Source organism: Anas platyrhynchos, chromosome 4 (genome assembly GCF_047663525.1).
Source record: "Anas platyrhynchos isolate ZD024472 breed Pekin duck chromosome 4, IASCAAS_PekinDuck_T2T, whole genome shotgun sequence".
Lineage (NCBI taxonomy): Eukaryota > Metazoa > Chordata > Aves > Anseriformes > Anatidae > Anas > Anas platyrhynchos.
Genome location: NC_092590.1, coordinates 78,535,792 through 78,553,076, shown reverse-complemented (window position 1 = coordinate 78,553,076; position 17,285 = coordinate 78,535,792). Strand labels below are relative to the sequence as shown.

General features: G+C 48.1%; 1 long non-coding RNA gene across 1 annotated transcript in view; it reads right to left on the bottom strand.

Annotated features, from left to right (window-relative positions):
- Positions 1-293: 293 nt before the first annotated feature.
- LOC140002526 (uncharacterized) overlaps positions 294-17,285 on the bottom strand; it is a 47,511-nt gene continuing 30,519 nt past the window's right edge. Inside the window, exon 2 of the long non-coding RNA XR_011809307.1 lies at positions 294-2,526. This is a non-coding gene — a long non-coding RNA (uncharacterized lncRNA). The remainder of the gene's footprint in view (positions 2,527-17,285) is intronic.

The following is a 17,285-nucleotide window of genomic DNA, read 5'->3' as shown; positions in this document are numbered from 1 at the left end:
AGAGCAGAGGAGAAGGAAGTGGAAGTGATGCTGCCTCACACCTCCCAGCTGACTGCCGGGGGTTGGCTCACTCACCCGGAAAGCAAAGATCTGGGTTCACACTCAGTTCACCTCGCAGGGAGGTCACACCGCTCCGCAGAGAGTTTTGTTCTTTTTCATCTTCCAGATTTATTTTTTTTTCCTGCTGCTCCGTGGCACGTACCAGTAGCAGAGACAGAAGGGAGCATTTAACTGATAACAGTAGCTGATAACAGTGCTCTCCTAGGAGGATGAGATTGTGGCTTTAAACCCTCTCCAGGTGAGATCTGAGCCCGGGGCTCCTCCTGCCTTAGTGAAAGCTCTGGCTACTGTATAAGAGCTGGGTGATGGTGAGCCCTTTGCCACTTTCTTTCAGGAGATGCAGCCTACCCCTGACTGCAGGCAGGGTCAGGCAGCATAGCCATGGCCTGAGCCCCTCACCATAGACTCCTTTCTGCTTATTTTTGGGATACCAGCAGGGCTGGAATGGGAATCATGCTCAAATTTGGATGCACAGGATGGCTCTGGGCTTGCGCAGGCCAGGAGCTCTGGCCACGTGGAGGCATTTTGCAGCAGTGACTGCGTGCCCACGGGTCAGACAAGGGTCAGGAGGAGGGCAGGGGAGTGCACAAGGTGAGTCTGCAGCACCCTTTGGGGCTCGGGATGTCTCCATCCTGTCTTCATCATCCTGGGAGCTGTCCTGAGAGCATGGCCCGGGGTAATTCACTTTGCTTCACAATGACTCAGGTTCCCATGAGGTGGGACTCACACTTCCCTGCCTCAGAGGACTAAGGCAAAGGTAGATGCAAGCGATGACAATTGCTAAGCTGTTTAGATATCCAGCTGACACTCAGCTGAAGCACCCGGGCTGTTTCATAGTGCAGCTTGCCTTGGCCCCAGCCAGGTTCCTCTGGCTGCAGTGGGACTTTTCCCAGAGATGGGGTGCTGTGATTGTCCTTATCACCCACCCCCTTTGCTTCCAGAGGCCCTGAGGAGAGCACAAGGCATCCTCTCACTGTCCAAAGCTCTGCCTCGTGATCCTGGAGCAGTGGGTAGAGTAAAAGCCAACAAAAAAACATCTTCTGACTGGCTGCTTGCAGGAAAAAATGAGGCCCAGGAGCAGCTTTGACATATTGCTTATAAATGACTTTCCACAGAATATAGAAAAGATGTTTTTGGTGCACATAATTTCACGAGAGACTGCAGAAAATCCCATATATCCAAACAATCCTGCTCAGCATCTCCCAGGACTTTTGTATAATGGGAGCAGGAGTCAGAGCAGGGAGAGTCCTTGCACTCCAGCTTATAATCGCCTAAGGAGTGTCCCCTAATATAATTAACGAGGATGCTTTAATTAAGGACCCAAAGTAATAATGCTCAAAACAACTCCATCTGCTGCAGGGGGAGGGAAGACACATACAAATATATATATTATATATGTTATATATCTAGAAATAAATGAGGCTGTGGTAGTGGGTGCTAGTTCCAAAGGGTGAGGATGTGAGTCTGGTCTGTGTCCTATCATTATGCACTGTGAAATCACCCAACATCAAAGGAGCATGAAAGGAATGTGGTGAATGCCGCCTCACCATAATTGTCTGGAAAATTAAAGTTCAGTTGTGCCAGCCATTGTGTGTTAAATATCCTTAGGCAGGAAGGTTGATCCTGGAACAAGTAGGTGTGTCTAGCAGCCAGGCAAGGCAGCATTTCCAAACAACTGGCACTCGCCGGATGATTCCCTCCTGCTTGGACACTGGGTTTCTTTCCCGTATTGGCAAAGGGTCGCCCTGGGGCTCAGAGCACGAAGATGGAGCCTAAGGAACTTACTCATCCTTCGTGCAGTCTTACCCGGGTCAAAAAATCAATAGGAGTTTCCTTGAGTAAGAAATGAGTAAACAGCCACCGAAGCCAGGGAGAGTTTAGCCAAGGGAAGGCTTGGGGAGAGAACTTGAAGATTTGTCCAGCAAAAATCTCGGCCAGGGTGTTGCTCGGGTGAATTTGGGGCTAGGGAGAGGGGCTGAGTTAACAGCAACCCCTTGCATTTGTCAGCTCTGTGCATATGGCCCTGACTGTGATCCCAGAGCCCGAAAAGGGTGATGAAAAAGGGAGGAAAGCCCTTCTCCTTCCTGCCCACCGGGCAGCACTGGCCACAGCCTCGCAGGGCGCACCCCGTGTAACCGAGCGCGCGGTGCCAGACGCCAGCAGGGCCAGCGCCCGCCTCCTGCGCAGGGCAGCACCGGACAGCTTGCTATTCTGGAATCCACGTTTCCAGCCCTGGCTTAAATGATTCAAGCAGCCGTGCGTCCACAGTTTCCTGTGTGGCGAGCCTTTTCTCCGCACCGCAGATCGCAAATGGTAGCCTTCCTCCCTGACCCGAGGTGACCCCTGTCGGAGCGATGCTGATTCCTAACTCGTTTTCGCCTCCGTAGGAGCCCAGCTGCTGAGTTGCATCTCTGCAGCCGGCAGGATTTGGAGCCACACGCCTCTTTGTCAGAGCTTCATCCACACCTGTAAATGACAGGGAGGCAACAGAGGCTGGTCAGTGCCTGGAGAGGAGCTATTAGGGGCAGAGGCTAACGCTTGCGCTGGAGGAGCTGCTCCTTCCAAGCCAGCACACACCAGTGGCCCAGCACCATGCTGCACTTTTGAGAATCAGTGCAACAGGCCTCAGAGAAGCCGTGGCACTTTTTGCAAGAGGAACATTGCTCTGCTGCCCTGGCTGGGCTTCAGCTCCTCTGTCTACTCCCGCTTGCTTTTGCAGTTTCGTTTGGAGATGTTCCTTACCTCCCCTGGGATGTTTAAAACTAGTCTGGACAAAGTACAGGACAGAGGAACAAGCACGTAGGGGCAGAGGGATGGAGTAAATTACTTAATGAGTTTTTTCCCAGCCCTAACGCCTGTGATCGTATGACTTCACCTCCTAAACAAGCTGTTGCTTAACACTGCTGGCACAGAAGCGCTGCTGCGTTCCACCCCAGAGATGACCGCGTTTCAATGGGAGGTGAGCAGGCCCCCCTCTATTTATGGCCTGCAAAATGATTTATGATCTATTGGAATGAAAAGTGCAATATGAATGTCAGGTATTATAAACTGTTATTACGCTTCTGCTTCTGAAAATGCTCTCCTTTGAGTTTCTGAACTGTTTAATGGCAAGATAATATCCACAGCAACAACCCAAATTACAGGCTCCTTTAGGCAACTCATTAATATTGTTTTATAAATGAACATAATATTCCCGGGCAAAAGTTGAAAGTGCTTAAACCCTCTTCTTTTATTTTTTAATGGCAAAATACCCAGAAACAATTTTCAACAACCAATAATTATGATTATTAATAACTCACATTTATGTAGTACCTTTGATCATAAAGCATATTACAAACAATTGTGTATATACGCAAGTATACACACACGTGCAGAACCAGTATCTCAGCATAGCACTGGGCTATCAATCCTCATATCACACACAGTAGCAGAGGTCCCAGAAAATGTTGTATAATTCTGCAGTATTTGCCCACATCAGCTTATATTGTTATTAGTGGGATAATCACCTTGTCCACTCTCAGAAATGATCCCCGTGCAACAGCTCTGAAAGAGTATCGTACACAACCCAAATTGCACCAGGAGTGTTTTGGGTTTTGTTGATTTGATTTGGGGTTTCTTTTTTCTAGGCTGCAATATGATTAGCAACACTGGAAACGAGCCAGGTTTAACACACCTACTCTTGCAAAATTGTCAAGGGGACCTTGAATGATTACAGAAGTGGCCAAATGCCTGGTTTTCCACCTCAAGCAGGGATGCTGCTTGCTTCAGTATCACTCGAGACAGGAGGGTGTTGCTGCTTCAGGAGGAGCAATCCATTGGTAAAACAGGCAGAGAACAGATGTGTGACTGTCATGCAGGACATAGCCTGAAGTCACTGCAATTTAACTGAACAGTTCAGATGGAGTGATGCCTCCTTATAGGCTTTTTCTTCGCCACACAGACCTCAGCATCCCCTGACAACCCTGCATAGGGCAAGAGGGACTTTGACACAGGAGATAAAAATGCCTCCTCCAACCCTGTCTATGAGAAGCAGCAGAACTGGGACAGTGATGCTTCTGGTATGGTTTTGCAGTCAAATCCTTGGTGGTTGTTTCTTATTACCTCCTCTTGGCAAGGCATCACCCAAGAAAGCATTGAAGGCCCTGATCCACACATGTGTTAGGTATTTCTGACCAATACCCAGTGCCTAAACCCACTGCTCACCTGGTTCCTGATACCCTTGCGAGGCCAGAGTCCAGCCAAGATTTAAATTCATATTAAATTTTACCTGTAAGCAGAGTCAGTATCTGAATCACAGGGGCCAACACGCAGCGATTAAGGTAGGAGCCCCAGACCTCCTCCCACCTACGCCCTGGATGAGTTGCGCTGATATTTATCTCGTCCTTGTGGGGCTCCTTCAGCCTCAGAAAATTACCCTTGTGGCTCACCCTGAAGAGAAGCACAATGATAGTCCTCCCCGGGAGAAACCGGAGCAGCGGGTCTGAAGGAAGCAGGGAGGGAGGACGCTCTGAGGACGCTGCCCTTGGGCAGGAGAAGTGAGGAGGCTGAGGCTGAAGAGCAGAGGGGCAGGAGGCAGCATGGACAGCTGCCCATGCGTGGTGCACCAACATGCCGTGGAGAGGCACGTGTGGCAGCACAGCCTGCAGAAGGTGAAGCAATCTGTCCCCTGAAGTCCACCCCAGGAAACCTTCAGGGTGTGCTGGAAGATTTCCAGGAGGACTCGGACCGATGGAAGAAAATCCTGATTGGGGTGGAAGGGAAGAGCGGAGACCCGGCAAATGTGGGCAGCAAGGGAAGAGCGAAGGAAACGGGGATGGTTTGTCTAGGGAAGACAATGGGAGAGAGATGAGAATCTGCTCATGTGAGGAAGAGGATAATCTAATTGCTGTGCCCTCTCTGGTTAGGATGAGGAGTCCTGAATTTAAATTCCTGCAAGAGAGATTGATGTGAGACACTAGGGAAAACACAGATAAGGAAAGAGAAGTACCGGAATAGATTGCCAGGAAGGGGGTAAAATAGCCATCACTGGAGGTTTTCAGGAACTATTTAGACAATATCTGTCAGGAATGACGTAGGTAAAGCTCATCCTGCCCTGGGGCAAGGAGGTGGACTGGGTGACCTCTGGACTTCCCTGCCTCTCCTAGCCTCGATGGTGTGGTGACTTCTCATTGCTCTTTACACCCCTCATCCCAGCCAGACCCTGGCCCATACCAGACCATAGACCCAAGAAAAGGACAAACCACCAGAACACAAGGATAGCAGGGCATGGATACACACCAGGCCCACAAGGGTTTTATCTCTGGGTGTGGTGTTCACATGGGAACACACCATGGATTGGGGCATTCCCAAAGGAATGAAGGTCTCCCTGGTGTGGTGGATCACAGGGCAACAGGGCACTGGGACCTTCAAAACCAGACAATGCCAATGAGATGTCTCGCATGTTCCATCTGTCCCCCACCTCTGACCCATTTTACTTAGAAACAGCAGCAGCCACAGCCCAAAGTTGGAGGAAGAAATTGTCCCTGCTCAGGAAAGATAATGCAGAAACCTGGACTGGTTTTCTTTTTTATTTTTTCCTTTTTTTTTTTTTTTTCTGTATTCCGTGTTATTTACAGGGTTCTTTTTTCTCCCTAATTCATTATTTGCCATTATATATATAGATATATAGATATATTTGTATTACTATTTTAAAAGGACCGGCGCCGGAGAGGAACTAGACAGATAAGCAGTGGGAAGCTGCTTTCCTGACCTTGTGGGCCAGGTTTTCTGGCATGGTGCAAGCCAAACTCCCTCCATTGTACTCCTTCCAAGGAGGCCAATTTTCACCCACTGAGGATAATAGAGCCAGGCTCATTTACACCAGCTGATGAGCTGCCTCATGACTGTCCAAGATCCCAGATGTGTGTTTCACAACAGCAGAGCCCTGGTATCCTGGCCAAAATCTAATTTGAGTTAATTATATTCTGTCTCCTTAAATTCCCCCTAAGGTTTCAATTGGATTCTTCTTCACTTCCTGTCCTAACCTGTTGTGTAGTGTTGATGTGCAGAGTTCAACAGCTGCTTTCTTCCATCCCGCAGCTAATAGCTCCCCAGACAGCCATGGCTCTGAAAATAAATTTGAAATTGTTTCCTCATTATCAGGAAGGTGCATTTCCAGAGCTACCTAAAAAAAAAATAAAAAAAGGACAGATTCTCCATTGATAAAATCAACCCACACAGCAAACAGCCCTGGACTCAGACAGGCATGCTGGCCACACAGCCCACCGATACACCGACTGGCAGTGGGTTTGGGTTTTCCAGATTTCAGTGGAGCTGAACATTTGGTCACCGTTCAGGGCATAAATCCTAGGTTTTAGCAGAGCTGGGTCAATTTGTCCTTCACCAGACTTCATCAGAGCCAAATCACGTTGGCGAAGGATACAACTTCCACCCTGCCTATAGATTAATGATATAAATATGTAATTTTGTATGATGTAAATATGTAATTTAGTACTAGAGAAACATCTTAAATCCTCTAGACCACCTATCTATCAAAGCTAATCCAGGTATTTTCCCGCACCATATAGTTTAGGTTTAGCTATCCCCACTGAACTGGACCCAATTCAGTAGCAATTTAAACATTTCAGACCCTTGCCCTTACGCATGGAGCAAACAATGCTGGTTGAATTATTCAGTGTGAACTATTTGTCAGATTCTCTCTTTTCCCCTCCTGTCTTTATGAACTGTCAAGAGAACATACTATGATTTTCACCCATTTATTCCAAATTCTCAGTGGCTTATTTTTAGCCCAGAGGTCTCTTGCTGACTTTGTGCAGTGAGTCCTCAGTTAATTATTCAATGTGTCAAATTTGCTCTTTGAGATGTGTGAATAGGAATTAAGGAAAGGTTTAAAAATAAGCACAGGCTCAGTACTTTCCTGAACTAGAGTCATAAACCCTCATGCTTCGGGGCAGTCTTTAATTATGTGGATTAGGAACTTATGGACTGCTTATTTCATAAGCTGTATGTTGCTTGCACCTTCCAAGTTGTGCATGCAAACTAAACTTGGTTTGAAAGATTTTCCATGTGTCTGCAACACAGGACCTAATTGAATGAGACTTTTTTTCCCCTGTTGTTGGTCTCACTCTTCGTGATGTGATCAACCTCAAACCACATTGTTGCGAGGGGTTACTCTACACAGTTGACGAGAAGAGGGGCTGCTTTTGGCAAGTCTCCTTACATCTGCTTTTTTTTTTTCTTTTTAAAAGATACGGATCTTTCCTTGTTTGCAGATTTTCAGATCCCCACCCTCTGTGTCTGGGAGAGGAAGGAGTGAGAGGAAAAACAGAGATGACTTACAATGATTTCTCCAGAAGGAGCTTTTTGTCTACCTTTTTTCCTCTGCCAGAGATGGTAGTGACGCTGGAGATGAAATAGTACCTCTGTTTCTTCTCAGACATCCCAAGGGAGGACTGGGCAGACACGAAAAGATAACTAGGCCAACTTCTCCTCCACTTACACTGGAGTAAATCTGTGTTACTCCCAGTTTAGGCACTCTTAATGTACATCAGATACACCAACCAACTTAGTAATAAACTCTTACTTACTGCTTTGGGTTCTGGCATGTAGTCCAGAAGGAAAGTAATAGAGTCATTCCAGATTCAATCTGGAATTTAGAGAAAATTAATTAATTAAAAAAAAAAAAAAAAAAATGACATTCAGTATTGTGCACCTTGTGTATCAGCATCCGTATTTTCTCAAGGATATGTCAATGGCTGTAAGAAGGAAGAAGGGGAGCCTTCTCTATAAGACCCAAGAAGGCACCTACTTCTGCAGCTGAGCCAGTACCACATGCTTCAAGGAGGAAAGGATTAGTCCCCCAGCAAGAGGATTCCCGAACTTCATTATTTAGAAGTTAAGGTTCTCCCTGAAGCAAAAAGTACTGCACTGACTGAAAAACTATAGAGTAGCTCCAAAACTACTTGGGCTTGAGGTAAACATGAAGAAGGCTGGAAAAGTACTCTAAGCAAGGCTACAATGACATCCAGCCTCCTTCCCAGTACAGCCAGAGGACCTGTTCCTCCACAGCCCATGTTAAGCCTCCCCACGCTGCCTGCAGCAGAGCTGCAGGGGTTTCCACAGGGTGAAGGTGATGGATCAGCCCGTGCCTTCCTTGGTGATCGAGAAGATGGCCTGGGAAAGGTAATGGGTGAGTGTCTGTGGGATGTGAGCTTGAAAGTGCAGAAAGAGAGATGGTTATGTCCTTGTGCATCAGGACACTTGGCTCTGCCCTCTGCCAGACAAAAAATAACAATTTTTTTTAGGAGATGTGTTGAAGCAACACATCTCCTAAATGGCTTGGCCCATGCCCATGGGGATGGGCACTTTTGGAGCCTCTGGGCTTGGTGGTTAAGGTGCCTTCACAACAGAGGGAAGGGCAACTCATGTCCCCTGAAAAGAACCTCCCCACCAGCCAGATCTGCTCAGCCCAATGCAGGAGAGGAGCTGGAAAGTGCCCCTGACACAAGAGAGGTCAGGCAGGACCAGTCCCTGCACCAAGGCTGCCTCCCCCTTCCAGGATTTGCTCCCAAAGCCCCCTGGCCCTGTTGGTACCTCAGGAAGCTCAAGGGCAGCACAGGAGGCCAGTGATCCCAGACATGCCCAGGAAAAAAAAGGCATGGGGAAGGCAGAAAGCTGAGAAAGTCACCAGGACACAGCAGCAGGCCAATGCCCCGGGCTGTTTCCACTCTGATCTTGCACTGGCAAAGCCAGCGCTGAAATCAGCCTGCGCCTTGAAGTCAACCAGAGTTTGCCTGCGTAAGGACTGAGTCAAGAAGCTTTGCATGAATAAATCCCCCGGGCATGGTGAACTATTAGAGGAACAGAGTTAATCTAAAGGAGGGTGATGGGGGGCAGGCAGGGCGAGCAGATGCGACTGGAATTTGGAATGTCCTAATTATCCCAGCAAGCGGTGTTGACTTGATTATGCCAAAGCCCAGCCGGTTCCAGGGCTCTGGGTGAGTGGGAGGGCTTCCAAAATCTTGGAAACAGGTGGGGCCAGGACAAAGTGAAATTCCTGCTTTGTGCTACCAACAGGGTGCCAGTGCGAATGGGGAAGGTAGAGGGAGGGCAAGACAGGCTGGGTGGGGAGGGGAGAAACAAGGGGGGTGAGGAGATGTCTTATAGCATCTCTGAGGCTGAGTTTAGTGAATATAGTGGCTTTGCAGTCTTTGTGCTGCCTCCCAGCCCACAATACAAGGCAATGGTCTGTACCCTGAGTGTATTTCACTGCCACTTCCAAGCAGAAATCAGGTCTCAAGGGACTGGGCCTGTCACCCAAATTGTGGTGAGCATCCCCAGAGAGAGAAAACAACACCAGCATGAGAGGCAGCTGATGGGATCCCTCTAGTCAGCATTTACTGCACTTCTCAGGCTGGGGAGAAGGGCAAAAACTGAGGTTTAGATGCTTGTCCCTACCACCTGTGCATAGCTCCCACCTGCAGAGGGTTGCAGCTGGGGCTGCTAGAGGCTGCTCCTCACATCTACTTGGGATAGAACAAGACAGGTTTCAACCTTCGTGAGGCAAAACGGGTTTAGATTAAGCACAATGAGATTTTTTTTCCAGCAGGGAGAAGAATTTCCTACAGAGGTTCTGGAATCACCATCATTGGAAGGTTCTTGTCCTTTTTTTTTTCTTTTTTTTTTCGTTTTCTGAGAAAGATTAGACAGATGTCTGCCAGAGGTGGATTAGGTAGAACTGATCCTGCCTTGGGCAGTACATAAAACCAGTGTAATCTCAGATGTTTCCCCCCCCGCCCCATTTTTCCATGAAAATATCCATGACAAGCACAAGACAGTTACTGACATCTCTTGTGAGTGGGTGATGTGGTCCACAGGGAGGCTGAAGGAGCTGCCTCTAGGAGTGCTCTGTGCAGGAGAGGCAGGTCTCCTCCAACCCAGGCCACTGTTCCTGTATCACTGCAAACCCTTGGGAGCATACGATGGCCTAAATCACTGACACCAAGGCAAGTTGTGACCTGACACGGAGTCTCACTGGAGCTAGAAATTCAAAGATGTCAGGAGTGTCAACCTGAAAGACACGAGTGTGAGGAAAATAGCAAAACATGGACTGTGAGATATTTTCCCAAGAGGAAAGAAAGTGGTGGGTTTTTTTTAGCTATTGTGTCCTACTCCTGTGGTAGCAGCAGGATGACTGTCGGCTCCAGCCAAGAAGGTCCCAGAGGACCAGTGCTGGCTGCAGACACTTGCATTGCCAACCCCATGTTCACACGGGAGTGCACGTCATGAGGATGCGACAGGACAGGTTCAAGCTGGGTATTAGGGAAAGGTTCTGCATGCTCCTTGTGGGTCCCTTCCATGGTTCTGTGAATTCCCTTCATGACAACAGACTGTCAATTTGGCCACCACAGCCTCTCTTCAGATGTAAGGTGGGTCCGAGAAAATTAACCAGTGGAGATGGTAGGAGCAACTCTCATCTCTTCACCTTGTGCCTCCTTTCCCAGTCTCCTCTCCATCACGGCCCAGTTTGCCAGTATGGTCACCAGAATGAGCAACTGCTCTGGAGGCACCATGGACACAGTCTCTGCAGGTGGGATCGGGTTTTCATGAGAAGCTGGGAGCTTCAGGCTTCCCTCACCTGACCTCTCAGTGCTGGCGCGTCAGCCACAGCCTCCACTCCCAAAAATCAGGCCTCTGGAAAGCCCATAACCACTGCACTTGCTATGCCAGAGTGAGAAGGGAGTGGGTTGGTTTATTTGGGGTTGTTTAAAATCCTGTTTTAAATAGATTGGGGAGCTGATTAAGGCAAACACGCTGGCTCAAAAAAACACAGAGCCATTTTTCAAAGCCACCTGAGCTTGTGCTGAGCAGGCATCACAGATCACAGGCAGAGCTCACCTCCCAGACATTAACAGAGCAAATCTCAGAAAGTGGGTCTGAAGAAAGACAGGAGCAGAAGGCAGTGGAAAGATTCCTCCGGTTCCAGCCATTCCCAGGAGTGGAGAACAGTGTGGCTGAACCTGAGCGCATTCCTGAGTGATACCTGTGGGAGAATTCGTATGTACTGGAGAAGGGCCAAGGCAGCAAGGATCAGCGTGTACTGCTCACACATTGCTTGCTCTCAAAACAGCCTGCCTCCCAAAGCATGAAGCAGGGAATTAAAGCAGGTCCTGGCTCAGACTCGTGCAGCAGTGGTGGGAGTGGGTGAGGCAGTGAAGCACTCGGGAGCACCTGAGGTGCTCCAGCTTTTATCTGTGGGCGTCTTGGGCCACAGGTAAGGTAGCCCAAAGCTGGTCTGTGGCACAACAAGACCCGAAATGGCCACTTCTTAAAGTCACTTCAAAATGAAGCCTAAGAAAGTTTGGAGGAGAGGTCCTCAAAGCTCTGATTTGTTTTGGAGGTGTTACATTAAAACTCTTCCTTAGGTATCCAAGGGAAGAAAAGCAAACACAAGAGATGTGCCCCTGTGATGTTCTTTGCAGAATACCTGTCTGTGGGAAGAAATCCCCCTGACGCTGCTGGGCCTCCTGGGCTTTATGTGGCTCACTTTCTCCAAGGACAGCACAAGCTTTTCCAGGACCCTTATCTTCTCACAGAAGCCCGTTTTATTGCATTTAAATCGCCCACAATCAGAATCTCAGATACAAGTCCTTTCTGGCTGCCAAATCCCTCTTCCGAACTTGTTGGAGACAAAATCCAACTGTAAATTCCATCTCTTACCCCAAAAGTGTCAAATTCAAACCTCAGTTTGCCACGCTAGGGAAAGCTCTAGGTTCAAATGCAACCAGCATATTTCAGAGCATTCCTAAGAGGCTTTGGAGTTGATGCTAGCCAAAATGCTGGGCTGAAGTTTCCTCCTCTGTCATTGTGGCAACAAGTTCTAGAGAGGCACTGTGTGGAGATGGTGGCTTTAACGCCTGGGCCAGATGGACAGATAGGGTGATAGCAGATGCATATCCTACTACGCCCATGCACCTGAGATGAACTCAGTTAGTCTACTGCAGGTGCAAGGCAACACAGTTTTACTTAGCCCATTTCAGCAGACCAGTGACTTGAGGTTCGTTCAAGTGTAGACTACACATGATCTGATGGCACCAAAACCCAAGTAAATGAAATTAAATAAATTAAATTAATATTAAATGTTTCAAAATTGAGCCCATATATTAATAAATAAATAAAGAGCAGGCAAGTTTTGTCTCAACCTTGTGATTTTGAAATGTACTTCTCATCTCACCAAGCCTCCAAGAAGAGAGCAGCAGTTTTGCTGGTGGCCAGTCCCATGCCATCTACTACATGTGTGAGGCACATGAGCTGTGCACGTCAACGCAGTGTAATCAAGTGTAGCCTGCACAGAAATGTGTCCAGAGAGGCTCAAGGTGAATATCACAGCATGTTAGACCAGGCACAACCTCAAGCCTGCAACAACTCAGTGTTGGCCACCTTTATCTGCATTGCTGTGGTGAACAAGACCACCACAAAGCAGGTCATCTGCCAACAGCCAGGTAACAGCTGTACAGCATCATCCAGGATCCTTAGTAGAAAAGATCTTTTCCTTCCCCCAGGGGAAGGCAGGACAGAGCCCAGAGCAGACAGATTACTCTGGAACAACATGAACACCATCAACCTTGGCCATGGGCTTGCTATAGGCAGTAGCATGGGTGCAGAGGTGAAGGCCACGGTGATCATGAGCCAGGAGACACTCTCTTCCATCTAGAGTTAACTTAACCAATGCACCTCGTCTCAGAAACACAAACCAGCAAGAAACTCATAGTGCTAAAGCAGCAAACACAGTGGCAGATGTTCCAGCAGAGGCTGCAGCTCTTACTAGCTCACAGCAGCCAGAGAAGCAAGAGGAGAAATACAGTGCATATTTTTGTGAAGAGAGCAGCTCCCAATACTATCATTCCTCGTCTCACAATCTTGGCTCTGCCATAAAGTGGGATGAACCTGGAGCCATAAATTATTATTCAGATTTGGGTTAGCTTTGGGTTTTTGTTTTTTTAAGGCAGGGATTACAAACTCATTGAGATAAACACCTTCCCTTTTTTTTTTTTTCTTTTTTTTTTTTTTCTAAAGAATGCCTCCAGGGACAGGAGAGCTCTAGCATAAAATAGAGATACAATCTATTACAACACAGAAGCCATCTGTCACTGAGATAAGCACACAGACTATTTATTACCCAGCTTCAGCAACCAAAAAATTAGTCAGAGATTCTACCATCTAATATAATCTTTCATTAAAAAAAGTGGTTAATGAGCTTCCCAAGAATGATAAGAAATGTGTTGAAACCTGACAAAAAGGAGTTTTTACTGCTTCTTCTGCAGAACAGGGCAGAGCCGGTTTGGTCTGTAAGGAAGCTGGGTGACTGTGAGTTTTTAAAGGGCTTCACCCAAGCATGTGGTAGCTCTAAAATCCTACTGGGAACAAAAAAAAATAAAAAAAAAAATAGAAATATTATTTCTGCCACTACTGGCTTAGCCTTTGGCAACCTGAAAGCAAGAGACAGAACATACCACTAGTACAGTATCCATGATAACCATGATCAAGAAAGCTCTTGAACAGCTCATGACAGCACAGGGCGAATGACTGTCAGCAAGTTCTCAGGCTTCCAGCAAAGATGCTGGGACTCCAGCTATTGCTGGTTGTAATTCTGTTACTTCTGCACAGCATTGGAAGCATGGAAGAGGTCAACATCCTTCCACCAGGCATCCCTGAAGTCATCCCTTTAGCCTGGGAGGTCTATGGGCCCAGACAGCTTTGTACATTGCCTGTCCTTTGAAGAATCCTTTGGGGTCACGGTGCAAGTGTCTAAATTTGTAAAATCACAGAATGGTTTGGGTTGGAAGGGACATTAAAGATCATCTAGTTCCAACCCCTGCCATGGGCAGGGACCCCTTACAGCATATCAGGCTGCCCCCAGCCCCATCCAGCCTGGCCTTGGGCACTGCCAGGGATGGGGCAGCCACAGTTCCTCTAGGGCAGCCTGGACCAGGGTCTCAATAGCCAGTGGGAAATTCATCTTAGTGGGCTTCAAGGAGCTAGAACTGAAGCTGAAGTCCATAAAAAAACCTGGGCAGAACACCTCTGGCAGTGACCAGGTCTCATCAAGGTCACAGCACATCAGGCAGGCAAGCCAATGCTTATTTGATGGAGAATCATGTACCAGGCACCAGCAGGACTGTCTTCTGCCGTTGCCATTTGCATGCTCTCCTGATGCTGGTTCCACCCTAGCTTGCTCTGCTGCCTCCACACCCATGGCTCAAATAAGAGTCCAAAAGGTCAGCAGCACGATGCTACTCAGTCAATGTCCTTTGGGCTCTTCAGGACTTGGAACAGCCCTGCAGAATCACAGAACCACAGAACGGCCGAGGCTGGAAGGGACACAGCCTGGCTCTGTCCTCTCTGCTCCCTCCCTTTATGCACTTATAAATATTGATGAGGTCTCCCAAGAGCCTCCTCTTCTCAGGGCTCCTCAGACAGCAGCGCCAAACCCCAGGTGTAGGGGCTCAGGAGCAAGGAACCCCCCTTACTGCCACCACTGCAGCAAGGAGCAAGGAGCAATCTGATGGTCCCAAGGTGCTTTCAATGGTCAAAATCAAGGATGGGATGAAGAGGTCATGGTTGGAAGGCCACAATTCAAGTGTAGGTATGTCATCGAGGACTTCAGGCTAGCTGTCCACTGGGCTGCTAAGTCTGTAGAGCAACCGTAGGCTCGATGTGATTTTTTTTTTTTTTTATCTGTGTTTTTTAATCTTCCTGCTTCCAATTCCCCCGCCCCCTCCTTTGTCAGATCAAAAGAACAATACAGCTCTGCAGTGCCAGGAGCCGAGTGGATGTTTACACAGCGCTTTGAGATCCCCCAGGTAAAAGGTGTTAAGTGCAAAGCACTGTCATTGCAATGACATGGCTGCGAGCGAGTCTGTCAAACCTCCACCCCCGAGCTCATTAAGGAACAGGAATAGGGAGCCACATTCCTGCCTGCTCTCAACTGCTCTTCCCGTTTACGGAAGGAAAAAGTAAAAGTTTAATTGCTTTGTTTATCTCAAATGCCACCTGCAGCTGGTTCCTCGCCTGCCCACTCTCCTGTTTCTTTGCCATGAAATTGGGCCCCAATGAGCTGGATTCATCTTTTCCCTCTGCATGAGGCAAATTTCCCAGGGAAAGAGCTAAGGGGGCTGTAGCTCCCCTCCACTGGTCCCTGATGTCCTCATCAGACCTTGGGTATGTCATGGCCCAGCAATGGGGTCTCTGCCCCCGCACACCCCCTCTGCCCCTACACCCCTTCTCCTCCTGCCTCCAGCCCCGAGCAGCGCTCATGTTCCCACTGCGTGGTGGGGATCAGGCTTCAGATCAGCACCTCCTGGCCAGTGCAGCACAGAGCACAACAATGCTGGGGCATCGCTATCTGCAGGCAGACTTGCTGGCACCGCCAGCTCCAGGGGGTCGTGCCCCCATATCATAAGCACCAGCCTGCAGTGAGCCCGAAGTAACCCCCCCACACCTTTCTGCTGTGGCAACAAATGAAACTGGGATCCCTCAGGTCTGCTTCCTCCAGTGCCATAAATCAGCACAGCTGTAATCTGTGGAACCCTGCTGAGTTACTCCGGCTGAGGATCTGGCCCTCTTGTCCCCTCCAGTTTCCTTGCTGTGCTAAAGCAACAAGAACATCTCTGTCCTATTCATTTGCCCTCTGCGTACGTACCAGTGGTGGGAGGGCAGAGATGTGTAGTCAGGATGTCTCCAGCTGTGCATCATCAATAAGAAAAACAAATGTTTTAAAGATGTTTCTCCACGTAAGGAAGAGCTTTATGACGGGAGGGCACACTCTTCCCAGGCATAAAAACTGCAGCGCCCTGACAAATTGGCATTCTGCACACACAAAGAACTTTAGCCCACTGTCTCCTATCTGACCCATAGCAAACCTCAAAATTTGCTTGCACTTGCTTACTGGAGGCTGGTTACACCTATATCATCTACTGTGACTTGCAAATCTGATGTTGTTTGGTCTTCCTCTACCAATGCATAAAAGATTTATGGCAGGGTGTAGCCATCCGGATGTCTTAATTCTTTTCCTTTGCCAAAAGACACCCATAAAACCTACCTGTCTCCTGTATTTTTCAACAGAAATGGAAGAAGAAAAGATTATAGCAATGAGGAAAATATTCTTGGCACAATAAACTGTGCTCTGCAGAGCCACAAATGGAACCAGGCCTGGATTTTCTATTATTATTATTATTGTTATTGTTGTTATTATTATTCACTATCTCAAAGTAAGGCAAAACCCACCTCTGAAGTCAGCTGAATAGATGCATGAACTTAAACAAGAAAAGTGTCGTTATTGGTAGCCCTAAAGCACAGCAGCAGCTCCACTAGCAACCTTTCTGGGGCTCCTTCCAAAGACCTTCCGAAAATCTGGGTATTTGCAAGGTGATGGGGTAGAGGCCTGCACAAAAGCAAAGCAAACTCTTTGCCTCTCTTTTGCTCAGAGAAGCATGAAGTTGGAGGACAAGCTGCAAAATAAGATCAGAAGGATCAGGTTGACCCTTCAACCTGGAACACCTGTATGTTTTGTGGGGTAACTTCTTCCCTGCCCCTCAAAGCCAGTGTGGCCAATTTGAGAGAGGTGCCCCATCCCCAGCTCCTCTGTGCACAAGGTCACCGTAGCTGAGCAAGGATGTCCCATTGCCAACTTGTGTCCTGCGAGGAGCTGGTTGGGAAGGCACCTTTCCTAGCTGTCTCATTTTGCCTGCACTCCTCCGAGCCACACAAACACGTACTGTGTGACACAACATGCCAAACGCATACCTCTGCCAGGTGACTCAGCACAGGAGATTTGTTTCATGCGTCACAGGGACAAAACTTGTGAGGTTCAGTAATATCATCGTTAGACTGTGCCCAATAATAATGCATGCTGTAGGAAGGGTTTACAAGAAAATGTTGAATAAAGAAAATAATGGAATTAACCAGGCCAAGGGAAATCATCGTCTCGAACCTCTCCCCTTGCCTTCTTCCCTCTAAGGTCCGCTGTTGCATCAGATTTTTCTCTCACGTCTCCTAATTCTTTCTATCTAATGCATCTGAGGGTGGGTCTCATCCTCACTCCACCGGCCTAAAATCTGACGAGTTCCCGGACTCAGCATTTCCTCGAGGCAATGAGGTCTGCAGGCCCAAGGTCGGAGGCACGTTCATACATGATGCCCGGGTTATGCTGAAAGATCACACACGCA